Source organism: Lytechinus variegatus, chromosome 3, assembly GCF_018143015.1.
Source record: "Lytechinus variegatus isolate NC3 chromosome 3, Lvar_3.0, whole genome shotgun sequence".
Classification (NCBI taxonomy): domain Eukaryota; kingdom Metazoa; phylum Echinodermata; class Echinoidea; order Temnopleuroida; family Toxopneustidae; genus Lytechinus; species Lytechinus variegatus.
The window spans coordinates 17,354,525-17,382,151 of NC_054742.1; the positions used below are offsets into that span (position 1 = coordinate 17,354,525).

Consider the following 27,627-nt stretch of genomic DNA (forward strand, 5'->3'; position numbering starts at 1 on the left):
CGAAAGAGTAACCCGTTGGACGACAGTCCAGAGCCGAAAGCACGAAACACCACCAGAACAGGTAACATTAGAAGACGAAAGCGAGTGTTCCTACCTTTTTACTTCGTGTTATAAGAGACTATATAGTAAATACAGAAGAACGAAAGTAAGAGAAAGAAAGAAGAAAATAGAAGTAGGTTGCTGCACTTGCGTCGGTGTTCCCGAGTTTGGGAGTAGCACTTTAATTTTTTTCTTTGGATACGGAGGTTGGTAAGTTTCATTTCTATTTAGTCCGAAACCATATTAATCTTTCCACGGCTCTTTTATTTCCAATTATCCCCGATATGATTATTCAAACCATATATCTTTTTGAACTGGGAATATATATGTTTGTATTAGAAGGCAAGTAAAATAGATTGTATTTGTTTCCAGGAACATTGAATATATCTTATTCAGGACATTTCAATGCAACCAAATATGCTAGTGTCAAAATATCGATAAACATGATGCTTGGTAAAGATTATCTTTTTCGTGTTATTACTAATAATGAAAGAAAAAAAAAACCAACCTAATTTCTTTATACAAAATCACGTTTCTATTTCAAGGAAACTCAATTAATTCTTGTGGTTCACATATTCTGAATTTACCTTTTTTTTAATTCGTGTACCTAAAGAGAACATGTTCAGAATCCTCCAAAATTATCTCGTATAAGTCGATAATATAAACGATACTTCTTTAAAAAAAAACCCATACTATTAAACTATTATATTTTTTATTCGCTTATCTGTTCCATACACTAAAATGTGATTTAACTCTTTTCTAGACTAACGCGTTATTGATTTTTTTCCAGCTCATCAATTCTAGTTTAGTGCGTGATCTTGTACTACCAAATCAGTATTAAATAACTCAATCAAATTAGCTATGATTAAATTATGCCTACAGTGGATTTTGGGTGTGAAATTTATGCATGAAACGGATTTTTGTAGTCGCACAATTTCAATCGCTTCTCAAATTGAAACTAATATGCATTTGTGTTGTTCGACGACCCTCTTGTGTAACCATTTAGATGTAATTAGTTTAACCTACATTCATGTAATTGAGCTTGTTACGTTCCATGCTCTACATTTTATTGAATGTGATTTTTATTGGTGTGATTTTTATTGTTATTAATGTTATTAATTCTAAGCCAAGCTAGCTCACGTATACCAAATACAATTTTATGAAGAACCAACTTACGTTTATTCCAGATGGTTGGATAGAGAAACAAGAACGACTTTAACGACTTTCCTGGGAAATAAGACGAAAATATATTGAAAGGGTTATCACAATGATTTCAGCATTGGATCTATGATTTTCTGTATGAAGCACTAAAAATATATTGGACATTTCTCTCTATACATTTGTTGGCAAACTCTATTATTAATTCATTGGTCAAGCTTAGTTCAATATTTCTGCAAACTGTCATTCTGATAAACTATTGTTTACGTTTAACAATTTATTCATTTTTTAATCAATAGTTGATCAGTTTCATTCAAAAACGTTTTCACGATCCTTGTTGGTGTTTTCAATCAACTATTTCGTATGTACTAATTTTGCTTTTAAAAAATGTCGTTTTGCATTGAGACTTGTTTTTCGCGATCAATAATTGTTTTACTACGTGTATTGCAGGTGACGTTTTAGAATCATTGCTTACTATACATTCACATTGAATAACATTCTTTCCTTACCTGGAAAATAATTACACAACTAACTAAATCTGAAAATCTAACATATCGATTCCTAATCATTTGTTCGCGAAAATTCCTTTTTCACACTTTTGGTTAGCATTTTTTCTTATAATCGACAAATATAACAAGTTTGCCATGTTTGCATCTGTTTACGTATAATGATATCAATTCTTCAAAAAATGATGAAATCAATGGATTATTATTTCCTTGTATTTCGCAACTCACCTAATCAAGACCTGCCCCAGGAATTCCAATAAATGTCATTCCGTTTCTCTTGCGTCTTTGAGTGTCAACTTGCTATATAATCCATAGAGACCGGATATCTAGAAAGGTTTTAATCATGTATGACATGTGTTTGAGTGAAAAGTAATATGACTTTTAATCATATATCTCTACATGCAACACGTTAGATATAAGTCTCCTTCCATAAACATTATATTAATTGTACATTACAAGAACTGATTGAGCATAGATCTAAAACTTAAACAAAACATACCCTTCCCCCTCTTATTAATACGGTTGAACTCGATATAGTAATGAATACAGCGTGACACTGGTGTTTACATGAACAAAAAATTAATTATTAATATATTTAAAAAAATAAAAAAAATGTATCTATGAATCGTATTTTGGATTTGTATTAGAGATATGTTTCCACACCATGGATCACAAGGTTCGAAGTTCGAATTCTACCATTTTTTTGCAATGCACATTTGCTATTCTCGTCCCAGATAATTTTGTAGCTTTCCTAAAGCCGGTATACTAATTGATCACCGCCAAGAGTGTCGTATTTGACATGAGCTGTATATAAGGACCTATATCAGATTCTGAATAAAAGAGAGATATGACAGGGATGGCCCAGTACTTTGATAAGGGAAATGCCTCCGCCCCCCTTTTTTCTGCTCAAATGACTAATATGGATGTAATACAGTTATACGAAACAGACGTCTCTTTTTCATACCCTCCTTTCTTACAATCTCTTCCTCCTTTTTTTTACTACCGGTACTTCAAAGTCATGAGAACGGGAGGCCCCCTGCCCTTGCCCTTCATAATTATGAAGCTCTGAACTTTTCGCATTTACTACGGGGAAACTCTCTACAATGCCCTTTGAAAATGGAAGTCAAATCACAATGGAGAGCTGAGAGGCTTTGTCGAAAGTTGGACCGGAACAGCGTCGGAATATCTTGACTCTGGACAATAACATATTTGCAGTTGTTCGTCCGGTGGAAATCTTCGGATGATCTACTGCCTTAGTCCAGCAACTTTATACAAAAGCCTTTCGGCTGTCCATTGTGATTTAAATTGCATTTTTAAAGGAATCGACACGTTGTAGAGAGTTTCCCTGTAGTAAATGCGAAAACTACCAGGTGCCTCTTGTTATAAAGTGTAAAGTGTAAGTCGGTTGACTTTTAGGCTGATGTTCATGAAGAGTATTTTGCACGGTTTAATTTCCTTATCCTTAATTTCAAACATCTATGTCACAGTCATTTCAAAGCACAGCAGCAAGGGATGAGGAGTTTGCAATTAATTAGGTCTTGGAACTCACCCGCTTTAATTTCATCAGGAATTTTGTAGAATGGTGGCTATTTGCTCAAGCGACTGTTCATGTTCAAAAGGTCGTGAGTTAGATCCCCGATCGAGTCATAACAAAGACATGTACAAAGCGGAAGAGGCAGGTGTAAATATAGAATTGTAATAATGGTAATGTAAAGCCGTTATAGAAATAGACAATTTGATCTTAAAATGATAATGAAATATATATATTATATGATTTTGATTATTTTAAGCATATAGTAAAGGTCTGTATATGTTAGTATTATAAAACAGGAAAAATTCTCTTTGAAGTAATACTACATGTATACGCAGGATATTCCATTGTTTCATTATCCACTACTTTACCTTGGATGAATGTCACATTTCTGTTTTGATTTGACAATGAATTGTTTCCATAATCAGTGGGAAATCAGTGGTACTTCCTCTTTGTTTGTATAAAAGAAATTTAGCTTCATGTAACCAAATAAACATGCTAATTGTGAACGTATCTTCCCACATTGCTCTTATAGTAAACCTAAAATCCATTAACAAAGGTTCCGAAAGCGAACCTTAGCCGTATCAATATTTTTGGAAACGTCAAATGGAAGATTTTTTGTAAATCACTATGATATTCCACGATAGCCAATTCTATTATTTCATTCTTTGGCTAATGTCGAACAAATTCACTGATGACAGGAATGAAAACAAATGCTAGCTGTCATTTTCGCTTCATATTATAATATTCGCAAACGTATTAAAAAGATAATACATTTATCAAAGAGTAAAAATAAAAATTATTCAGCAAATGAATTTGATGTTGGTTGATAGAGTTTATATATGCAACAAAATATTGACATAATCGTTCGATGGAATATAATGGCCTGTAAATAATTTCTACATCTTAAGTATTACACCTGCAGCTTCATTTTTATACCAAGTATTATTTTTTTCTGAAAAAAAATAAATAAAAAATAAAATGAATAAATAAAAATAAATGAAAAAATTATAATTTCTACATCTTAAGTATTACACCTGCAGCTTCATTTTTATACCAAGTATTATTTTTTTTCTGAAAGGAAATAAATGAAAAATAAAATGAATAAATAAAAATAAATAAAAAAGTTATCTTTGTTTATTTATTTCATTTCAGCTTCATTTCTATACCAAGTAATATTTCTTTTGAAAGAAGACAGATTCAAAAAGTCTATCTCCTCAAATTCATATAATTCATCGCGTCATTTACATTCGAGTTTTAAAAACATCCATAGTTTCTTGCCTTATTTGTCTGCAGTTGTATTATTTTTAGGATCGGATTTTCAGTATTTTGCATCGTTATGCTTAAGTCAGGAATATGGCAAAAAATAATTCTGAACGAATGAATAGAGTAAAATCCCTGCCGCTGGAGGATTACATATTGTTCATGAATATTTCACATTTGGTAAGACTCTTTTATTAACTAATCTTTCTCACAATATAAATGATTTTTATGATAATGTTTCGAGAATATCTTACAAGAACACATTGTTCATGTAACAGTTATTTTCTTGCTTCCATAGCAATTAATATATTCAGATTATTTCGAGAAAAATCAAATATAATATAAATATTGAAGCCTGATCATTTGTGTAATATGCATATCAGTTAACAAAGGCAGCTTTTTACAGACATTTCATTTTTTTAAAATTGATATCTCTCTTTTGTTTTCCATAATCGTTGCAACCATAACTCCCGGTAGGATACGGATAAAGTGATGTTTGATATAATAGGAAAATCTTGAGATCACCATTTTGATCATAAATTGTCCAAATAATATTCCATTTGAAATATTCGCGTGGTAGGAGCCGTGTGTTATTTGGTTGATAGCTAAATGATGCATGCAGAATATGAAGTTAAAACAAGGGGCGAATCATATCTTTCGATGAATACACCTTAGCAACATGAAAGGAACTAAATCTTGTCATCAAATTTGATCGACAGTGAAAGGCAGGAAATTTTCAAGCTTTTATATAAAAGGCACTAATATAGTATTCATTAATTCACTTTGTTGGGATAATGAAAAAGCTTTTTAAGACATGATAATCTTCAGATTTTTATGAAGGTTCACTTGAATGCTTTTACTGAAATTATGTATGACATTGGATGGTTTCCGATATATTTGCTGTCCTCAGTAAAAAGTGTCCCTATTGCTTAAACTTGATGTCTCTGTATATCAAATGAAGAAAAAAGAACACCCCGTCTTGACTTCGTCCGGGGTGAAAGTGCAGTAATTCACCTAGAGTATAAAGTTATCACATGCTATAACAACATGCCTTGATTAGCCGCCAGTGCGCCAATTCAATTTGACGCGAATGTCAAGTGTAAAACGATACGTCTATCTCACGAGATAGCTTCATTTCCAGCGGCATACCGCTTATGTTTTGCTAGCTGTATCAGCCTACCTAAAAATCAGAATCTTCACGGAGAGTAGAGTCACAACAAATTTTAATACCCTTTATCGCGTAAGCTGTCTGTATACGGTTCTCATTATGTAATGAAAAGGGCATAAATTATTAATTGACTACAATAGCACCTATCTCTGTCACACTCTTCCACTCTTTCTGTCCCTTTCAACTTTGTTCACATTGTTTGTAGGATTGTAACACCATAATATCGAACACTTTCTGAAAGTTGTGAAATACTGGGACATTACCCTTCGGTGAATAAATATGATGAGTTATGTCTTTAGAAAATTCAAAACTGGAATTTAAACTGATATAGAAATGCTTGGCTTACATCCAATATCGTCTTATATCTATACCTTTACCACTTTTGTTGTGGATTGCAGTAGTTTAGTGTGTTTAAATCCAGATACTATGTGATTGCAATACGAAATGATGTCTTCATAATCTACAAGCAACAAATCTTTATACCTTCACGTTGACGACGCTGGGTAGCTACACTGATATTCTTAAATGGATATCTTAATACATTTACACATTTTATTTCATTTTATTTTGATATTGGTAATTATTGGGAATAATAAAATACGGCAAATAATGATCATGTAACTTATAATGTAAATAATAAAGCGCCAAATCAACACTGCAGAGTGCTTAAGGCACCTATATGGAGAGTTAAGAAAATGACAAAAGGTTTTGAGCAGATTTTTACAAGATTCAACAGAAATATATTATATTTATGATTCCAGATCTAAGAAACATTAAATATCACTTCTATGAAAACGAAGCAGTAAAAATAAGTTTGAAGAAATTACAGCCATGGATGTAAATCTCTATAACATGGTTATTGAGCTCGAAGATAAATTCGTATGCGTAGGGTGAATGGATTTAGCTGAACAGGAGGCGAGGAGATGGGCAATTGATGTCATTTATGTTCCATCAGACTTAAATGGAAACCATGACATGATTGTCGATATTGCCTGCCTGCGATATGCGAATACATCTTAGTTTAAGTTAAAGAAAGTGAAATGAATAGCATGAATATGTATGAAATGTCAGCCTCTGTACGAAAAGAAATGAAGTGGAATTGAATAACTATTTGAAGAGTGTTAGATACGGTCTGTCATATTGCGTGACATGGGGATATAAAAGTACAATACATGTACATGTATCTATTTATCTTTCATAAAGGAAGAAAAATTTTTACTACGAGATGGGGAAAAAAGAAAGCAGTAGTAGAACGACAGTCAGACCGCAGGTCCCTATGCTAATGAGCAAAAAGGCCAGATTCATCCAAATCATCTCGTGGCTGAATCCTCCCCCTTGCAAAATCTCGTGATTCGTGAGATTTTCTTTCTCTAAGAATTTACCTATTTTAACCTCAAGTTAAATGAAATATTATTGCACCATCAGAAAGAGTAAAAGTTACTCTATCATATTGGTCATTTATTTTGTATACAATATTTTGTTAAAAAGGTAAATTTCTGGCCTGAAAATGTGCCTCAAAACTGAATTTTCTTCCTCTGTTTTCTTTTGCAAATTGTGCAAAACTTTTTATTTTGAGCCTCAATGATATCTATATCACCATAAAGCTGAACTTCTGTACTTTCTCACAATGCCACTCTTGATATGCAGCACCTTTTAATCGGGTCAAGATCACACTTTTCCACCAAGGTACAAGACGAGATTTCTGAAATTCTGTACTTGCATGAAATCCAGAGTCCTGATTGGCTGGATAAGGTTCACACAACAACAGACGCGGGGTATTTGAGGAGATTACCACATGGAAAGTGTGGCCTTCCCACGAACCCAGGCACTGGAACCGTTGGAATTTGCCACTGGGTGGTCTCTTTGACCAATCAGAGTGCAGTATTCTTGTTTTCAAACTGCTTTATGTACTTGGCAAATGAAAAGTGTGATCTTGACCCGATTAAACCAATTCTTATTTTGAAACCTATATCATTTCAAAGCATACATATTCAGCTTTATCATGATATAAAAATCATTTAGGCTCAAACATAAATAAAGTGTGAAAAAAGCAGCTTTTGTCAGGTGAAAATATTTATTTTGTAGCATATTTTAGATCAAAATTTTAACCTATATTACAAAATCTTTGAATAAATCTAAACACATGACCTGAAAGAATGATTCTTCTTCTTTACAATGGTACCAAATTCATGAAATTTGATGCACAATTAGAGCAGCAATGACTGAATGAAAAGAGGTGTTTTGGTTCGCATCAAGCTCATTAAATATGCAAAACATCTCAAGTCATGAATATCACTTGGATGAAAGAAGCCACTTTCTTGGGACCTGCAGTCTGACTGAGTAGTAGAACGACAATGAGATGAACAAGGATAGAAACACAATATGAGCGATAAGAAAGATATACGATCTTAAAAACATGGTAAGAAAATTTACAGGATAAAATTTTGTTTGGTTTATTGGAGAACATGATAGAAATACACCTTTCAAAATGTAGTTTGTGTATAGCTAGGAAGAAAAAGGATGAGGGCATGTGTGGGGTAGGGAGGGTGTGTGTGTAAATGGATGCGTGTGTTCGATACTCGTGCGGGTGTGTAAACATGTGCGAGGGTGCATAAGAGTACTAGTATCAAATTGCGGGTGTGTATTTGGATATGGGTAGCGTGGGAGAAGGGGAGGGGTGATAGACACAAGTTAAATATCTCCCTCTTAATTTGCTTATAACATGTTGCATTTGGGGTTAATAATCTTGTATCATAGAGCTATTAACTGTTAGCTCCATGCTTGTATCATTCGGAATGTTTCAATACGATCTTTGAGTTGCGTGATTAATTTCTTTCTTCCTAATTTGCATAATAATGATACGATTAAGTTCATGAATGTGTCTTGCATCTATAAATTCATTTGATATAAATTCATTTTGCGTGCACTGTAAAAGGAAGGAAAGATAATTAGTTTGAAACAAAATAAAGTTTTTTTTTAAGTTCGATATGACTATATTATGCAAATAACATTATTTATGATGCAAATGTACTGAAAATCAACCATACAATCAGAAAACCTCTGTATTTTCCTGCCTGTTTAATATTACTTACCCTTTTCATGAAATGATTTCAGAAACAGTATCTTTCTATTTATTTTATTCTTGAGTTTCAAAGTCTGAATATAAATAACTTTAGCCATAATCTCATCATTCTTAACAGCTTTGTGGTTCATTTTGTCAACTTCCTTATTTTGAATTCGATTTTGATGAAATTGTGGAATTTCGGTGGATTGATTTTTTCTCTGTTTGGGGGTGAACTTGACCCCGTCTTCAATCATCCTCCTCTTTAGTCTATTTTCACTGTTCCAGAACATTTACCCATACACATATTTGAAGTGCGCATTTAGGAACTAATCACTAGCCTATTTAGGATAAAAGTTAATTGGACGCCAATTGCATCCTTGGGAACATCTTAAATCTGAGTATGAGATTGTAAAATCAACTCACTATTACATAAATACATTTGATTCTCCTCACGCATTCAGTATGTTTTACGAAAACCGTATATTATTTCAACGGCGCAAAAAAAAGTGAGTCAAGTGAGAACCACATATTCATTTCAATCCAATCTTAGCCATACCATTGTTTTTCTTTCAGCAGAATGAACTAAACATGTAATTGGATGGACATTACATCGCGGAAATTTGCCGAAAATGATATCAAATCAGCCCTTTTGATCCATCACTAATTACTAGTCGTATTTCTGTTAATCGCTGACTCTGTTCAGACACGTTTTGAATTCACATTACCTGTTGTATAAACTTGCCAATAAATAATCTAAACACGATTTCTGAATATCGTAATTCGATGGGATGTGAATCTGCCTTCAAATTTGTTTCCTTCCAGAACAAACCATAGAGCTATTATCTGTTAGCTCCATGAACAAACCAATACATTTTAATATTTTGTAATGTGACTGAAATGGAGTCTAGCAATCTTGACCGAACTCATTTTTAAATGCTTTAGAAAGATTACTAATGTAAAGAATTATCACAATTTTGATAAAGTCGACCTGTATGAAGGACAATGCTTATTTGAGAAAAACAAAATCCAAGACTTTCCTCCTTATTTAGCAATCACTTACCCTAATCATCATTGGTTTATCCTCTAAGGTGGCATTTGCAATTTTAGTAGTGAAAAAAGAGCTAATTATTCTTAACCTACACGATATTGTTTGTACATTAGAGAGAACCCCTGCGAACAATGTAGATTAGATGATGCCATTTGTTTATTAGCTTTTTCTGGGTCGGTACCCACAAAAGGAATTTACATCATGTATGATACAGAGTAAGCGACTCCAACTGCGATAGAGTCATCATTATCAGTTCCTTAAAAAATATGTACTTTTGTTGCTTTTGTAAGCTGGGTAAAAGTCCGTAGAGCTTAGATATCAAAAGAGTCTATATTATCATCGAGAAGCAATACTTTGTGGGTAGTTTTCAGGCAGATATTTTTTTTATGTAATGCCATTTTAGATAATAAACAGTTGTCTAACGTTCTTCTACATCTTCCAGAGTTTCTATGATGAAATAGAAATGCATGAACGGGAGGCAATCATTCACTAATCTGATTGGCAACTGCAACACCTTTCCTCCGGTTCTCAAAAGTAGCAGACGGCAATGAACTATCAAACCAGTCATTCACCTGTCTTATACTTCACTATTGTAATCTTTGCGTTGAGATAATACAGGAAATGGAATTTGATTTTTTTTTTAAATCTGTAGGATGTCTCATACTCTTTCCGTTTCCACAAACCTACACTCGTTTCTCAATCCTCGCTTGTCGATTTTCTGTTAGATCAATTGCTTTATTACTTCTAAAAGGTTATCATCTGATAAAAGTATAAAAACTACTGAAAATCAATTTTTAAGTCAGCGTAAAATGACGTTCATTTTTTTTTGCAACAAATAACAAGCCAAAAAATAACCTAATAAAAAAAGAAATTCCATGAACGATATCTTGGGGTAGTTACATTTGCCTAAGTTGTCTTATGCGATCACTTTCTACTCAACATTTTTGTTTTATTCCTCGACATTTTATAACGAATGACAAACCACTAAGGCTTAAGTAGAAAATTCTCTTCATGACGTATGTGACAGTTCCTGTCCCTCCTTTCTGTCAATTCGAATGCTGAGAGAAGTGAGAGACGAAAAGAAGGTGATTTGCCTCAGATTGAAGTTTTTCAGTGAAAGGACAAAGGGATTAAGAGTTGAAGTAAGAAAAAAAAAGATGTGGGAGAAGAGGACAGCAATGGAAGAGAGAAAATCCCAGACACACTGATAGAAAGAAGGAAATAGCGGATCATAGATCACAAGAATGACAGACTGAGAGGATGTAACAAGGTTCATGCACTTAAGAACATGTAAGGGTGGAAAAGATCCTTTCTTCATGGGAAAGTCGATTATTACAGCTCTTTCCCTGCTCTTTATAATATACAAAAAGATAATACTTGTCATGTATACACCAAGAATTGTGATACAAAAATAGAACAGACGTTGTTATCAGTGTGGAATTAGGGATTAGTGGCTTTTTTTTATTTAACCAACCAAATTAGCTAAAAATATTAATATTTCCAATCGCTTTCACTTCCATGTCTTTATGTTGTTGTGACCATTTTTTTATCATGGAGATCAACATCTTAGAATCTATGGGAATTTATGCAATAGCGTTTAACTTTTGGACTTGTAAAGTGCAGCTCAATAATTCTTCATCTCATATTAGGATCGTGACATCGTTGACTCTTTTGTGGAAGAGGGTATTTATCAATGGATTTCTGCTTTCATTACTCTTGAGGAGAAAATCGATCAGAATTGTTTGGATCTTACAAAATCTTCAATAACAATTGCAGCCAAAGTGCATGAACTGTTATCATGATGCTGTACTTACAAATTCAGTTTGAAAAAGGGGAGAAATATGATAATTATGCTTAGAAGAACTGAAAACACATTTTTCATTCTTTAAAACGGTAATCATTCACATTGGAATGGTCAATATGCAAAAACATTATCAGGCTGACGTAAAGTATGAGTGACAAATTATCCAACCGGTATCGAACGAAGGTGATTGAAAAAAAATCTGAAGTATAATGCCCGGTTCCCAGAATTATAAAATCTTCTTGAAAACCGCGAGTAGTATTTGATTTTTATCGTGGAAATTAATTTAACCTCCCTGATTTTTTTGGGGGAAAAACTTGAAAGTATATTTTGCTTGTCTCCCTGTTTCCAAGTGTGCAGATCGTAGGATATCGTGCAAGATTTCATGGCGACCCAATTCTTGATCGTGGTAATGGGATGCTTGGGTTTTCTCGAAATTAATGACGATAATGGAATTGTGAAGGTATGATTATTATGCGAATAGTCACTATAAATCGATGCTTATGAAGATTTTGGACCCTCCATAATTTGCCGCGACATGCAGAAAATTTAACATAATCCTCAGTATTTCATTCCTGCATGGGTGAACATGGCATACTAATATCTCTAAACGACCGAGGTAACATTTTTTAAAGAGTCTCTTCTCTTGCAAATAAACATTATCTTAAACATGCTTAACTATTTCATGTTAACAATAATGAGATAATTTAAGGATGAAATTTATTTAGTGTACTTTGTACGCGGATTTGATTGCTCTTTTTCCTCACGAACAAGACGACTATGGTTTGTGCAGTACGGCATTAATCGGGTTATTGATATACATATTGAAAAACCATTATATATAAAGTACATCAGTAGCTGACAGATGTAATGGGGGTACATTCATGACTTATGTTTCAAACATGTGTCTACCTGATGATAATGGACTCCTAATTTTTTTTCAGCATTCTGTAATGACGGAGATTCCATAAAGGCCAAAGAAAACTCATGTTATGAATTCGGTTCTTGACCAGTTTGTTGAATAAGTATTTCCGTCACTCCTTTGTTAATTGTCATTGTCTGGATTTTACCAAATACTCAAAATAAAATATAGATAATGAAAAAGAAAAGAGAAGGAGGGAAGACGATAAAGGAAAAGAGGAAACAATAGTATCGTTATTATCATTCCTATTATCGTTCTATTATCCTCTTCTTCTTCTTTATCTTCCACTTTTCCTTTATATTCTACTTCTCCTTTACAAATAGAATTAGTAGTAACAGCAGTATCATAAATGTTACAAGTAGTAACATCAGTAATAACTGATATACACTGTTGAGGTAAAAAAGCAGGTTATTACATGAAAACCCTAAAAAATCCGGATCTAATACAAAGAGACGAGAAAAAAGAAAAATGTTCGTGATAAATACTAACAATAATAATTATGATATTAAATTATGATGATGATAATAATAATAAAATGATAATAATAATGATAATAATAATGATAATAAAATAATAACTCTTGTTTACTCAAGGTAGCCACTTCGTTTGTGTAAAGCTGTTCTTTCAGCGGGCAATACATAACGTAGCATGCTATAATGACCCTTTTTCATGCTCATACGTCGAGCGCTTGGCAAGAAGGTAGAATGTCCCATTTTTAAGGTCTTCGGTAGGAAGCGGCCAGCTTGGATATTATTTACGATTTCTTCACATGTAATCGAGTTGATGATTCGTTCGATTGAAATGAAAGAAACTCACAAATGGATATCAAACAAGCTACAATATTTTTATCCCATTAACAGTGTTTCAGTGTCTCGAGGCCGGCATCGAGGACGGAGGTTAATCCTCGGCCTCAGACGCAATTCTCAGGTCAAGGCTGGGAGAATTTTAGGGTGTGCAAATGCCGAATGTTGTTAGTTTCTCTAAAATGTAATATATTCAAAAGCAAATTGCAGTAATTGAAAGAGAAAATGTCATATGTTATAGCTACATGTAACAATATTTCAAAGTGATAACCCTCATACTTTATATCAAACTATTGAGTGAAAGCTTTAACTTCGCCTCAGGCTTTCGGATTGTTTTGAAATCCAATTGTCTGTAGACTCCCAGACAATTTGATTTCAAAACAATCCGAAAACCTGAGGCAAAGTAAAAAGTCTAGTCGTCCTCAAAGGGTTAATAATAGGTTATTTAGGTAAGTGGTTATGTATATATAAGTGGGTGTATGTGTATGGACAATATGCAATGTGTACCGGTATGTTTATGAGCATCAGTGTACGTTTCTTTATAGAGATGTGGAAAAATAATACATAACCAAAGCAAAGAGCATCACTTGGCAAAGAAATGACAAGTATTTAGGGCCACTACGAAATCTGTGACCGTTGCCATCACAATATCTGGCCGTGACTGGCCTTTTTTTGGCTCTCCGCCTCGGTCGGCCTTGTATTGGAATATTCGACCTCGGTCTGACCTCGACCCTTCCGGCCTTGACCTTGTCCTTGTACTCGGGTGATCCGGTCTTGGCCTTGGCCTAGGATAAGCGAGCATAAACACAACACAGCCCATTAACAATATATATTTCATCTCCGAGTTTACATGATTCACAGAATACGTTCACATCTTCTCAAGATCCAATCTGATCATGTGATCTATTCCAAACATTCATAAAACCTGACAATGTATTTGGATTAATCATTTATCTCTGAATACAACCCCTCTATTCACGAATACTAAACATCGAAATAGTCATGTGTCGTGACTGTCGTGTATAATCTGATTGAGTCCAGTGTCTTGCATGCAGTAGTCGTCAGCCAGAAACATTAATGTGTTTGTTGATTGTTTTTGTCATTAATGTTATAATGAAATAACTCATATTTTACAGGGGAGAAAGTAGGTATCGATAGCCCCCATTAAAAAGAAACTCGCAACTGAGAGGAAAAAAAATCTTCAAATTTGCCACCAGTCAACAATAACATTATTTCAGATCATATGACAGCTCCCGACTTATCTAAATGGAAGGTATTCTGGCCGCGTATATAGCAGGACATGAGAAACAATAAAAACATTTTTTTATGTCACATGTCGCCAAGTATGAAAGAAAATAAACTTCTCTTGTGGTAGCAAAGAAGATAAATGACATACAATATTGCTGAACTCAAACCTTTGGATGATTTGATGATTATCGTGGTCAACTTCTAAAATCACTGCAAAGGAATAGACCACTGATTACACTTTTGTAAAACAACTGTTATGTAAAAAAAAAAATTCCGTTTTTAACATCACGAAAGGAGAGGTTTGGTTTACTACGAGTGCGTACATGTAAACAGCGCGTGCAAGGAATGTCACAAAAGAATGTTATGGTCACTGTTTGTTATAAAATGAAAATGGACCCCACCCCCCCAAAAAAAAATATGAATAAAAAATAGAAAGTACATCGGGACATGCACTTTTAATTCCCGTAGTTCAAGTCATTCACACCGCGTTATAACTCAATGGGCTGAAGTAATGTGCGAAACCTAAAATGCCCATCACCGCATGTGATAGGTAAGCCTACACTGACTTTTAACCTATCATATAAAAAGACGCTTGGTATATGGAATATAATATTACTTAACATTGTGGGAAAATGTGGTAATAAAAGCTTGTTTCTTTTCTTTCACAGATCCTCAAACTACCATCAATAAATCACCATGCGCAGCCTGAGTATAGCCGTTCTCCTCGTCGCCTGCCTCGCAGCCATCATCTCCAGAGAATCGGCCGTCCAAGCAAGACCAAGGATGGGCATCCCAACTTTAATGCAGGGTGGTATGCCATTCGGCAAGAGGGGTTACATCGGAAAAAATGCAAGAGACTGCTTCCACAGTGCACTCAACGATGATAAAAACAGCGAAGAACTTCTTGGTCTGATTGAGGCATGGTACAGGATGAAAATTGATGATGCATTTAGTTGTATGAACGGATTATCAACATTCGATGATGTCGATGCATAGTAGGTCAGTACACAAGCTCTTTTTCGCGTCTTTGGTTTTACTAGGGTATCCAGTTTTCTAAATTATTAGTGGGCAGAGTAAAACTACGACAATCTGCAACTTCAATGGTGTGACGCGAGGTTTATCACAATTGCATGAAACAGAATTTTATCGGTTTAAATGATCACAAAATAATGTTGATGTTTTTAAGCAACTTTGAAAAGCCACATGTATTATCCTCTTATTATAGCTACAACGTGAGCTTGATTCGTATCATGTGAACCACTAAATTTTTAAGATATATTCTAATTGCGGTAACGATCATCAAGAAAATTAATTGGAATAGAATCCAAATGATGTTCCTAATCAGTGGCGTAACTACGGAGGGGGGGCATAGAGGAGCACGTGCCTCCCAATCGGCTGGGGAAAAAAACGGGGAAAAGGAGAACGCGAGAGAAACGTAGTGGGGAAAGAAGAAATTATTGTTCATTATAATATCATATTATATAATAATTATGTTATATTACATAAAAATAAAAAAATGTCCTAACTTTATGAAACACAATTTGCTCAGGGCCTATGTCTTCATTGTTCCTGGTGCTCGCATTGTCTCTTTAACGAGATATATAATCATGTTGTACTATATACCCTCCCGCTTTCAAGTCAATATACACCAAATATATTTCCACGCACTTCGAATTATTATCGTTTTATGTAGTGACATATCATTTTAAGGTCTCAATATAAATCATTTCCTTCCGTGCTTACGTTCGCATTAGAGGATTAGTGAGATATGGATGCTCTTCATGGATTCCTAGGATCAGTCCTTAATATCCTAAGCATGGCTTACGTGAATTCATACAAACAAGCTTTAGAATGCCCCTCTTCAGGTCTGATTTTCCTAAATTTTCAGCTCGCTCTTCGTGCTCGCAATATTTGACTAGTGAAATGCGTATGATAATCATGAAGACAATGACTACAAAAAGTGTGTCTTTAGGTGTAATTCTAACAAAATCAGCATGCACTTGGCACTCGCATTAGATGACTATGGTGAGATATGTGTACTCTTAATGATTCTTTTAAAAATAGTCCTGAAAAATCCCTCTTTGGGGTTAATGCATACAAAAATTTCAGCTCGCGTTTCGCGCTCGCATCATTTGATTAGTGAAATACGTATGGTCTTCGAGAATTCCTACAAACAAGCCTTAAAATGTCCTTCTTCAGGTCTGAATTTCCTAAATTTTCATCTCGCGCTTCGCGCTCGCAAAATTTGATTAGTGAGTTGCATATTTAATCAAAATTACAATGACTACAAGTGCTTCATGTATTTACATGTATATAATTCTAACAAAATCAGCAAGCGCTTGGTACTCGCATTAGAGGACTATGGTGAGATACGTATATTCTCAATGAATTCCTAAAATATATTTCAGCGACTTAAAAAGGAGTGAGATTTTTTTTTGATCCGCTCGACAGTCTTTTAAAAGTACACCACATGGAATCACACACATCCATACCCTCACATACAAACCCATCCCGCACATCCACCCACACACATACAGTACATTCCCACATGCATACTTTAAAGCTCAAAGAGACCTTTACCAACATGAATTCATGAAATTTAATTTGTTAGTATACTTCTGTGCTGCATTACTTATATCTAGGCCATTGTTACATATCGAAAAGCAGGTTTTATGAGTTTGATAATGCGGGTGGAAAACGAATTCCTATATGTGTCTTCCACCCTTTAGTTTAACCATGGAGCTAAAGGTCCATGGTCTTAACTACTGACAAAACTGTTACGCCTGACTCAAACAACCACCCTGGTAGAATCAATAGTAACGTGATATCAGTTGCTAGGCGCATCAACAAATTAAACTACTAATTCATCTCCTGAATTGCCTAGAAAAAGGTGCCCACTTACCATATAACGACAGTATCTAAAATACAACATAATTTATAGATTTAATACAGTATAATATAATGTAAAATGTCTGTTAATAATTTGTTCGATAATAATAACACATTAAGAATGGCAATCAAGCTGTTAAGTTTTTTACTTTGACACCTGGTATATATATAAAAAAAGAAAATATTGTTTATCCATAAAATAGAGGGAATTTGGATTCCTCACTTCCTTCTCAAATTGATCAGAAATTCTTCCTGTCGTTAAAAAAACTGTTAAGGGAGTAGGAAATTAGCTTTGGGTTTGTTTGAAAGTCCATTATCAGTATGTCTCATTCTGACGAGCCCGCCGGTTAAATTGTACACCTGCTTTCGAATAGAAAGAGTGATTTATTGGAGAAGCACTTTAAGTGAATGCATCATATTGTGTTTTAAAATATAATGAATGTAACTTGACGCAACAAAATACTCAGAATGTACAACAGAAAATGTCAAAACTATACCGGATAGCCTGTATACAACAGTCTCCACATCCAAGACTACTCAACAACAGTAACTGTGTGAGATATTGTCCCTAATTTGTTAGTGAATTTAAGATTTTGTCTTGTTAATGATATCAGCGAGCTGAATCCATTTCAGTTTGAGAAAAACTCGAGGGAACGCTAATGGTAAGGAATCCATAACGCGTGGAGAAGAACTTTTATGAGAAAAAATATGTTCAAGCGGTGTAATTTTATGAAAGAAAATACAATTCTTCTCTATCACCGTTATTGGAAAATATCACGGCAGAAAAATATGCAATGTACGTCTCCTTCATTACAAATACGTAGTGGATTCTTGATTGTATACAGGTATTTTCTATAATGTGAGTTATTCCCCATACTTTTTAAATTCTAGTTTAGCCACAATAAACGTGGTATCATCATAGAAATGCTTCTCGATTAAAATTTTGCTTTCATGTCAGCTCCAATAACCAAATGTTCATTTGTGCGTATGCGACGATCTGTTTCATTCAAATGTTGACAGTGAGGTTTGGTAATAAATTCTAAATTCAATTCTTCTTAATAGTGGGGTGCATCACTGTTTTCTACATAATTATTCTCTTACAATGACGATAACACTAACATGCAACCACATGAGAAAAAAAGGTCTGTTTGTTGTGGGGGAACAGAAGTATTTGGGAGGATTATGGAAAATAAGATTTGTTTTCCTTCTAAATCTTGCGATTTTATTGTCTAGCTACGACGCATTGCCCTCTCTTCCATCCGTGATACTACACCTTCTTCCTATTTCCTAAGCTTTATCTTCTTTTTGTTTTGTATTTTCTATTTCGAAAATTATGGGATGGTCACCTCATTCCCTTAAATGTACCCCTGCATTTATAAGTAGTAATGAACCCAATAGTATATTTCTTTATTATTTACCTTTTATCTGTCCTGTATCCACTTTTGAAAATACCGTATTGACACTTTTCTTCAAAATTATGTAAAAAAAATATATTTTTTTACGATACTTCGAAATTGATTTAGAAGCCCTCATTTTTTACCTAAGCAAGGTACGTATAGTTTTCGGCTTATCATAAATTGATCCACAAAGTCTTCTAATGTACAAAATAGCAATACTAAACAATTAAAAATATGATAATAATGACGAATAATGTTTATTTGTCCGACTTAGCACACCACCCAATGTATGAAGGTAGCTTTGTTGTGTTGTATCTATTGACGTTTGCTCTCTTTAACATTTTATTATCGATGAGTTCGGTATGTCCCAAGAAATGTAAAAAGCGACTGCAGTACTTTGAAGCATTCGTGTATATCCTTTTTTTCCGCAAAAGTGTGTAGGTTATGATCGACAAGCTCACTCAATATAACCTACAAACTGCCATGCTAATAAAAAATAAATCTAATCAAATTTATTCGTGCCCATTCAAATGATGATTAGTAATTATATATTTATAATTTGATCATTGATTTTAAAAGTGACAATTTTTGTCAACCTACAAAAACTCTAATATACCTTTGAATAAACATATCTCATTAAGCTTCAAGATTGAATCAATCATGTTATGACAATGTATTTTATCCTCCCTTGATATCTCTTTTTTTCAAGATTGACAAAGCTTATTCGCAGCGGCAGACAAATGAAATTTCATTATTTCCAACCTTGATTTTTTCCCTTTCCTTATTTTAAAAGCTGTTCAGATTGAAACTACGATCATAATATTGTGAAAAATTCATGACAACATAATACTTGTCTATCATATCCTGCATCAGGTATCGTATACCTATTGATGAATAAGGTATATCAGGATTTCTGCCTTTTGTACCTCTATCGAGTGGGCAACCATGATACACCTTACTTGTCTATCATTTTCGCGATGCATTGAATGAATCTCAAAATCGACTTTACAAAAGGGATATTGGCTTACATATTAAAGAAGGCTGAATGTTCCATGCGTATCCTTGGCTTTTCAAAACGACCGACGTCAATTTCTCATTAAGGTATGTTTTTCGTCAGCTATATTGTTAAAAATATTGCCACGGTTCAATTAGCTGTAGTTTCTTTTGTAGATCATGACGTGATGAAATAATTTTTTTTTATTTAGCTCTGTATGTTCTATATCTAGCCATGGAATGCATTACTTCAATGGTATAAACTACTTTTTGGTCTTTGATTGCTAATTCCATTTCCCATCAAATAATCTATATCGCGGGCACTACAAAAATAGCTCTCTAAAACTAGTGATGGCATTACATTTGATTTCCGTCTAAAATGTTATAACTTTGTTATTGAAGATCTATTTTAATTATATTTAAAAGCAAATTTCCTGCATGGAACAGTGTATATATAGGATACAACTCGCTGACTAAGCCAGGGGTTGTGAGCACAATATCGGACAAAATTATGTGATATCTAATCGTGGCCAACAAATGTTTTTAAAGACTGGGCTATTTCGACGTCTAAGAAGACGAGGGTGATTCAACCCTCCCCCTTATGATATTGGCTGTCGATCGCGCGATCACGACGAAAATCGGAACATGCGTTACCCATGGCATAATCAATAGATCAAATTCTGCGATAAATCTCATTGCTAGATTATTATGCTAATTTATGCGCAAAATAAGAAGTTTGCTCTATTTATTAACTAAATAACTTTTTAAGTTCACCGTCTCTTGATAAGAATCCGATCAAATGCATTACAGAAATTCAACATCACATTTTCTCATACATTTTATTCGTTTTATAAATGTATTACGTATTTTTTTGTTTTCCTTCAATGGAAATTGTCGGGTACTTTATTTTGACCATAAACAAGATGAAGTAAAGTGAAAAAATAATGATACATTTAAGAATTTTGGCCCAAAACACTATTTGCATTGGATTTGTACACGAATTCATGTTTATGAGCAATTTGGGGTCTGCATGCACCTACGAAAATGTGTAATTTCGAAACCGCGTACCCGGGGGTCGCAATTTGGTCTCAAAAGTTGCGTAACACTGTCTTGGAAGTAAAAAGTCAGCGAGCGACGTAGTCAACCAATTTGTGAGGCGGATAACGCGGATTTATCGCGCAAAAATGTCAAGGGGAGAGGATGAATCAGCCCCCTCCTCTTACGGTTAAAGAATAGGGCTTACAAAAAGGCTAATATCAAACCAATGGCACTTTCCATGCATTTAGCAAAATTAATGTCATCTAAGGTTATTCCTTATGAAAATTAAGTCATACAATGCCACTGTTTTTTTTTAATAGAGCCTGCATTCCGATTTGGTCAAAAATATATTCATGCACGCCATGTAGATTAATTGCGTATATGTCTGCTAAGTTAAGATAAAAATCGAAATTAGTTTTCATTTTTCAAGGTTGAAATATTATCTACTATATTTGGATAATTTGTATTGGTAATACAATAGCCGTGGATTGAGATTTATTGGTAGACTGAACTAACCACTCCCTTCGAATTCGATTCTATCAGTTGCTGTGCGTTTGAAAATAGTTCTTGTAAAGTAATCCGTTGTTTTTGAGGGGAAAATCGCTATGTTGATTTTTTTTTGTCAGGTAACTGAATATTCTGTAACAGTAAACATGATGTTCATCTTAGCTGTAGTATTATAGTCTTAGCAGAGATATCTGATGTTTCTTAAATTAGCTGGAATTTTGATGCAAAGCAAAGATAGCCTCCTCCGAGGTCAAACAGATCAGATAATTAATAGGATTTTTTTCAATATATACACTTTCTGACTTTAAAACATTTGTTTCTAGATCATTGCATTCTAATCTCGCACAAAGCTGATAATACTTTTGCCGAGAACTCTAACTTCCCCAATTTGGAAGTAATTCTTCATATTGAAGGAAAGCATTTACATTGGTGATACGATTTGAATCAATACAAATTAGAAATGCCCTGTTTAATAATAATAATATTGCGCACATATCCACCTTGTTAGGTGCTCAATGCGCTCTTATATTACCCGGCTAAGCTAGGCGTTCATAGCGCACACAGCTTTTTAAGGAATTACTTCCTACCGGTACCCATTTACCTCACCTGGGTTGAGTGCAGCACATTGTGGATCAGTTTCTTGCTGAAGGAAATCACGCCATGACTGGGATTCGAACCCACGACCTTCTGTTTGAAAGTCCGAAGACTAATCCACTGGGCCATAACGCTCCACTTTAGCTACAATTAAATTATGTTTGCAAGCTACGTTTATAGAACGGAGTGGGATTGAACAAAAATATCATTCAAATAGTTAAATCTTAAGCACAGCACTTTATATAGTTCAATTATTATAAACAATTAGCACATACGAGGGGTTTTTATCATCTCACTCTGGTAAAGCTTTAATTACACCCGAATTCATGTTTTGTTTAAAAGACGCGGGCAAAATTTAAAACGGAGAGAGGGAATGAAAACAAAGACTCGTAATCAAACACCCTAGATACGTGTTTCTTTTTCTTTTTTTTACAGTTTCCTTATTTTCCTAGATGTGTTCCATGTCCACCATAGTGCCCTACAGGTTTAAGAATGATATCTCATCATTGTTTTAGATCACAACATACACCACTTTATCTCAATTTGTCAGACAACCGAAAAGTAATTTTGCGACAATTAAATTTGATCCTTAAAGACTTGTCATTTTTAAAAGGACCCTTTCTGGTAGATTGTGATTGAAGGAAAAGCCCAAGGCATGCATAGTTGATGGAGACAGACACGCCGTCCACCGGAAAAATGAATGAGGCAAGGCATTGGTGAAAAGGGATAATATCCCGGAGCATATAGAGTGTGTGAATAAAAGCTTGACTTCCTTGCAAAAAAGCAATGTCTCACTCGAGTTAATAACTAGATAGCGAGGCATATCACACTCAATTGATTGCAAACATATCAAGAATTTATCCAATGCTTACAAGATTGATTTTTGAGTGGCGTCAAAGCACGACTGATATCTGACATTCAAATTGATTTGGTGATCAGTAAATGTACAAGGCCCGAGAGGATTTGAAATTAATACATCATTAATATACTACTGAAAGGAGGATAAACATACTTTTGATTTTTATTACCAGCAAAAATATATACACAGTAAAAACGCTGTTCAGAATTTTTATACAACGCTGTTTGCTATATGAACCTTAAATCAATTGTTTAAACAGTTTAAACAAGTGTTTAAATTCTAAACAACAAAGTTTAATTTTCAAAATCTAATCTTCAATAAATTAAACATGATTGTTTAAACTGTTAAACAACTACTTTAAGGTTCATATAGTAAACAGCGTTGTATAAAATCTTAAATAACGTTTTTACTGTGTAGAATAAAATTATTTTCATGTTGGCAGCATTTTTTTAGCAATTTATTTAAGTCGAATATATCATTATGTTTACAAGAGTTGAGATGGCAACTGAGATAGCTATTACATTATTTTCTTGGGGCATGTTTTGTGTACACTATAATACGCACAAACCTGTCAAAATAAATCACAATAACAAACTGGCTTTCATAATCCGTTAATCGTTTTCTGTCTACATATGGAGATACAGAAAGTATATGCGATAATGTCCAATACTTACTTGAGACAATTCGTATCTATTTTCTTTTTTCTCTGAAGGATTTGGCCAAAAGGTAAAAGAAGAAAAAGGAAAAGTAGAATAAGAAGAAGAAGAGGAAGAAGAAGGAGAGGAAGTGGAAAAAGAAGGAGGAGAAGAAGAAAAATAGCGAGAAAAAGAAGAAGAAAAAGAAGGAGAAGAAGAAGAAGGAGAAGAAGAAGAAGAAGAGGAAGAAGAAGAGGAAGAAGAAGAAATGATTTTTCACAGGATATACACACTCTGATTATGAACTTCAATAAGGCAAAATCATGGTATCAAGATGTTTTTTAATCAATCCATTTCCCGTAGTATAAAATTCAAGATTTGTAAACAGACACTGTAAGAAAGTTATTTACCTGATACACTAAACCATCAGTTATGATGGAATTTACAGAACAACATCAAAACACTTGCATAAAGAAATGGACACAAACTGTGGTACCTGTCAAGATATATATTTTTAAAATATATGAAATGATCCTATTTAAAGGAGGTTGACGACTTCAAAGGAATTTCTAGGTTCAAGAATTTAAAGTTGGTTGGATTGATGAGTGAGACAGTCTACATTTCACCATTTATCCAATGTCCAAAGATCAGCTCCTGGCTAGGTTACCGCAAGAAGGATCATGGCTCTTCCATCACAAATTTGTATCTGGGTCGTGTACACCTTGTATCTGTTTTTCACGCCCCAGTAACAGAAACCAAGATTGAGGAGGCTGTCGCATGTAGTATGCCGTTTAGTTGTTTTAAGGACGATTGGTCTCTTCTTTAATTGATTCTATTTCTTCCTTTCATTCCGATTTCAGCTGCTTTCCATTAAATCATGGCGCATAGAGTTGACCCATTCTGACGGGGAATTACTTAAATAGACGTTCAGGTCCACCTAAAACAGAATCACACGAGCAAATAAATAACCATGCATCTTACCAAATGGACCCAAACAATAATTTGATACACTTGATAACAAATAACAGGCAATACACGATTATGGTCTGTCTGATCACCTTTAAATCTAATACATCATCATAGGTCTCTGAATCGAGAATACATTTTATACTTTGTTTACCATTACTCTATATCCCAAGAGAAAGATTAATCTCAATGAACCGTTACATGTACACCGCCAACTATATTAGAATGTTATGATGAATCCTTACGAGGACCATTAGCGCAGCTTTTACCCGTGAATGCGTAAACATCATCAATGATAAACTAGACTGTTTAATCACTCAAGCAGATAATATGTCATTATAAATGCATAGAAAAGATGCATGAGGTATTTGATATGAACGAGAGGGATCATTTCATTTTACGATGTGATAGAAACCGTTTAATGAAGAAAGTAATGAAACCAAATGTAATATTGGTTTCTTTGTTTTGCAGTTTCATGCGGGATCCACATTCCATCTTAGGTAATTATTAATTTAAAACTTAAGTCATTTGCACATTTATGATAGAGAATTACATATCCGACAACAGAGCACGAAGTTCAGTGTGCTACGACTTAAAGCTACATCTCGTCTATTCTGCATTCATCTTTCACGGCACAAATGTCCCTGGTAATAAATAATTGAGTTCTACCATGCCTATTCAGAGCCACATTCTACATTAAATCCAAATTTATTTGAAACCTTTAACAAAGCTCGGGAATAATACTAAAGATTTTTTTTCTGTGTTTCTTGTTTTCTCCCAAGAGACATCATACATCATTCCCATCCCATTTGGAGTGTGTTACTATCCCCTTACAGCTCACTTTGCACTTAAAGTGGAAAGCGATATGACAATCTCTCCGATAGATACGACTCCGGCATTATTTCCATGAAAATTCCTGTTTCCTTCTCGTGAACTTTTTGCGCAAAATGGCGCGTAAAATGTCGTTTCCTTGATTTTTGATCGATTTTTCACGTGTCATGAATGGAGAAAAATCAATTCTTAACTATAGTGCATCACGTGGGTCATGAATCCGAGATCTTTCATGCATTGGTGCACATTGACAAAGTGCTTTAAAATACACTCTTCACCTTAGTAGTATGACATGACAGGAACAGTGTTTGCTATCACACATAAACACATATATATATATATATATATATATATATATATATATATATATATATATATATATATATATATATATATATATATATATGACTTTTAATATATTACTATTTAACACAGTAATGGAAGAACGATACATATTCCATATAACACTAATTGTCGCTTCAGCAAAAATATTGTCAAAATGACTTTCAGATAACCCCGATTCATTTCCTTTCAAATCTATACTACCTTTACATTCCATTCTGATGGTATTTCGTTTTGGGTGGGGGAGATGATGACTATGGAAATATATTTTAATCAATTCAATTATTCATTTTAATTAGTCATCTTTAGAAGATATGAACATACCAAGTCAAACAAACAATCAAACAGTAGGCCATCAGATTATAGGATTGTATTTCTTTTGCCTTTTTCATGGAATACATTTTCAATTTGGCTTTTCAAAATGTATATTTTTTTAATTCCGAATTATGTTTAATGCTACACTGTCTTGGCGGATGTTGAATAAGCATGATATGTTATTGCTTCTCACAGACTTTGAACAATTATTTTCATTTGTTTGTTTCTTCTCTTCCTCTTTCTGCAGAAGTAAAAACTTTTGTTTTGTTCATCGTTTCATCGTGTCTTCATGTTGCTTCAGTAAATCTTCTCTTCTTCACCTACCTATAAGATGACATCATTGCACGTAGTCAAAGAAAGTGGACTTTGCCTGGTGAAACAATTCGGATAAACAAGGAAGACCCAATTATCGCAACAAGAGATATAAAAAGAAGTGGACGATTTAATGAGGTTGTAAAATGACAGCTTTGTGAAGACCTATTTGAACTGAGCCTGTCAGCGGAATGTCAGAAACAGCCTTTATGTTTATTCTCTCTGTCCTCGAATTTGATATTTTTGTTTTGATTAATACCTAATTAGCGGTGTGAAAGATAATTTGTTGGCCAATAACTGACTCTTCTTTCTAAATTACTAATGGTGTTATGATAATATGATTTTAAAAACGATTACTTAGGTGGATATATTACGTTGCACGTAGCACAGAAGTGGAATCATTCACCGTTCTCCCTCGCAGGGAAAGTTATTTGCCTGGAAAATGGACGAAAAATTGGCAAGAGGAAACGAAGAGTGAAAAAAGAAGGAGACTATGCAATGTCAATCAAAGATTTGGAACCTTTGGAAGGATAGCTGTACCCATAGGAAATGGCTGACACGATGAGATGGGCAGGTCGTGCAGCTATATAGAACTCACCACTCCCTCGGTATGGTATACATGGCCTTTCTGCCCGTTTAAATTACAATCAACGATACCAAACAAATGGCTATTGATCTATTCCATTCCACCAAACTCAAAGGGCTGATAAGTCTTACGAGGACTATCCACTATAACTTGATAGAAAGGCTAGCAGGCAAAGCAAATAAGTGGTCATATCGATGCTTTATTACACAGCACGAGTGACAACCATCTTGTTCCATTATCTCTTCCATTTTCCTGTCTCTCGTCACATTCTCAGATTATAAATACGTTACTCGAACATTCATGAACTATATAGGTTATGTTTATCGTGTTGAATATCATTTAGACTGGCCTAATTCCACTTCTTAGCACTCAACTGCACTTATTTTTGTGATCGAAATCTCGTTTGCGTATCGTATTGGACTAGAATCACCACTGCCGTCAAATAATCTGTTATCTTTTTTGAAATAGTTGTTCTAGAAGATGTAAATATGAGAAATTAATTTCCAACCTAAACCCAAAATTCTCTTTCACCTTTGAAAAGTTTTATTTTGTTTCGTGTTGTAAATATTTTAATAAAGATAGTAAAAAAATATGTAGCTTATTATATTAGTGCACGCTATTATGCTATCGTTAGGCCTAACCTCGAAACTCACCATGTCTTGGCGTTATCAAATTTCTGAACTAACATAGGCATTTATTTGCTATTTCAATCTATCATTTTGATTATTTATCTCCTTTAAGTACAAACAAAAGCATGAAAGTTCAATTTTGACATGCTATTTCTAAATAAAATTTCACTCCTATCCATCCTA

At 34.0% G+C, this 27,627-nt stretch overlaps 1 long non-coding RNA gene across 1 annotated transcript; it reads left to right on the top strand.

Moving 5' to 3' along the window:
* Window positions 1-27,627, top strand: LOC121410366. Its single transcript, XR_005969324.1, has 3 exons — window positions 1-249; window positions 15,220-15,550; window positions 26,165-27,627. It is a non-coding gene; the product is annotated as an uncharacterized LOC121410366 (long non-coding RNA).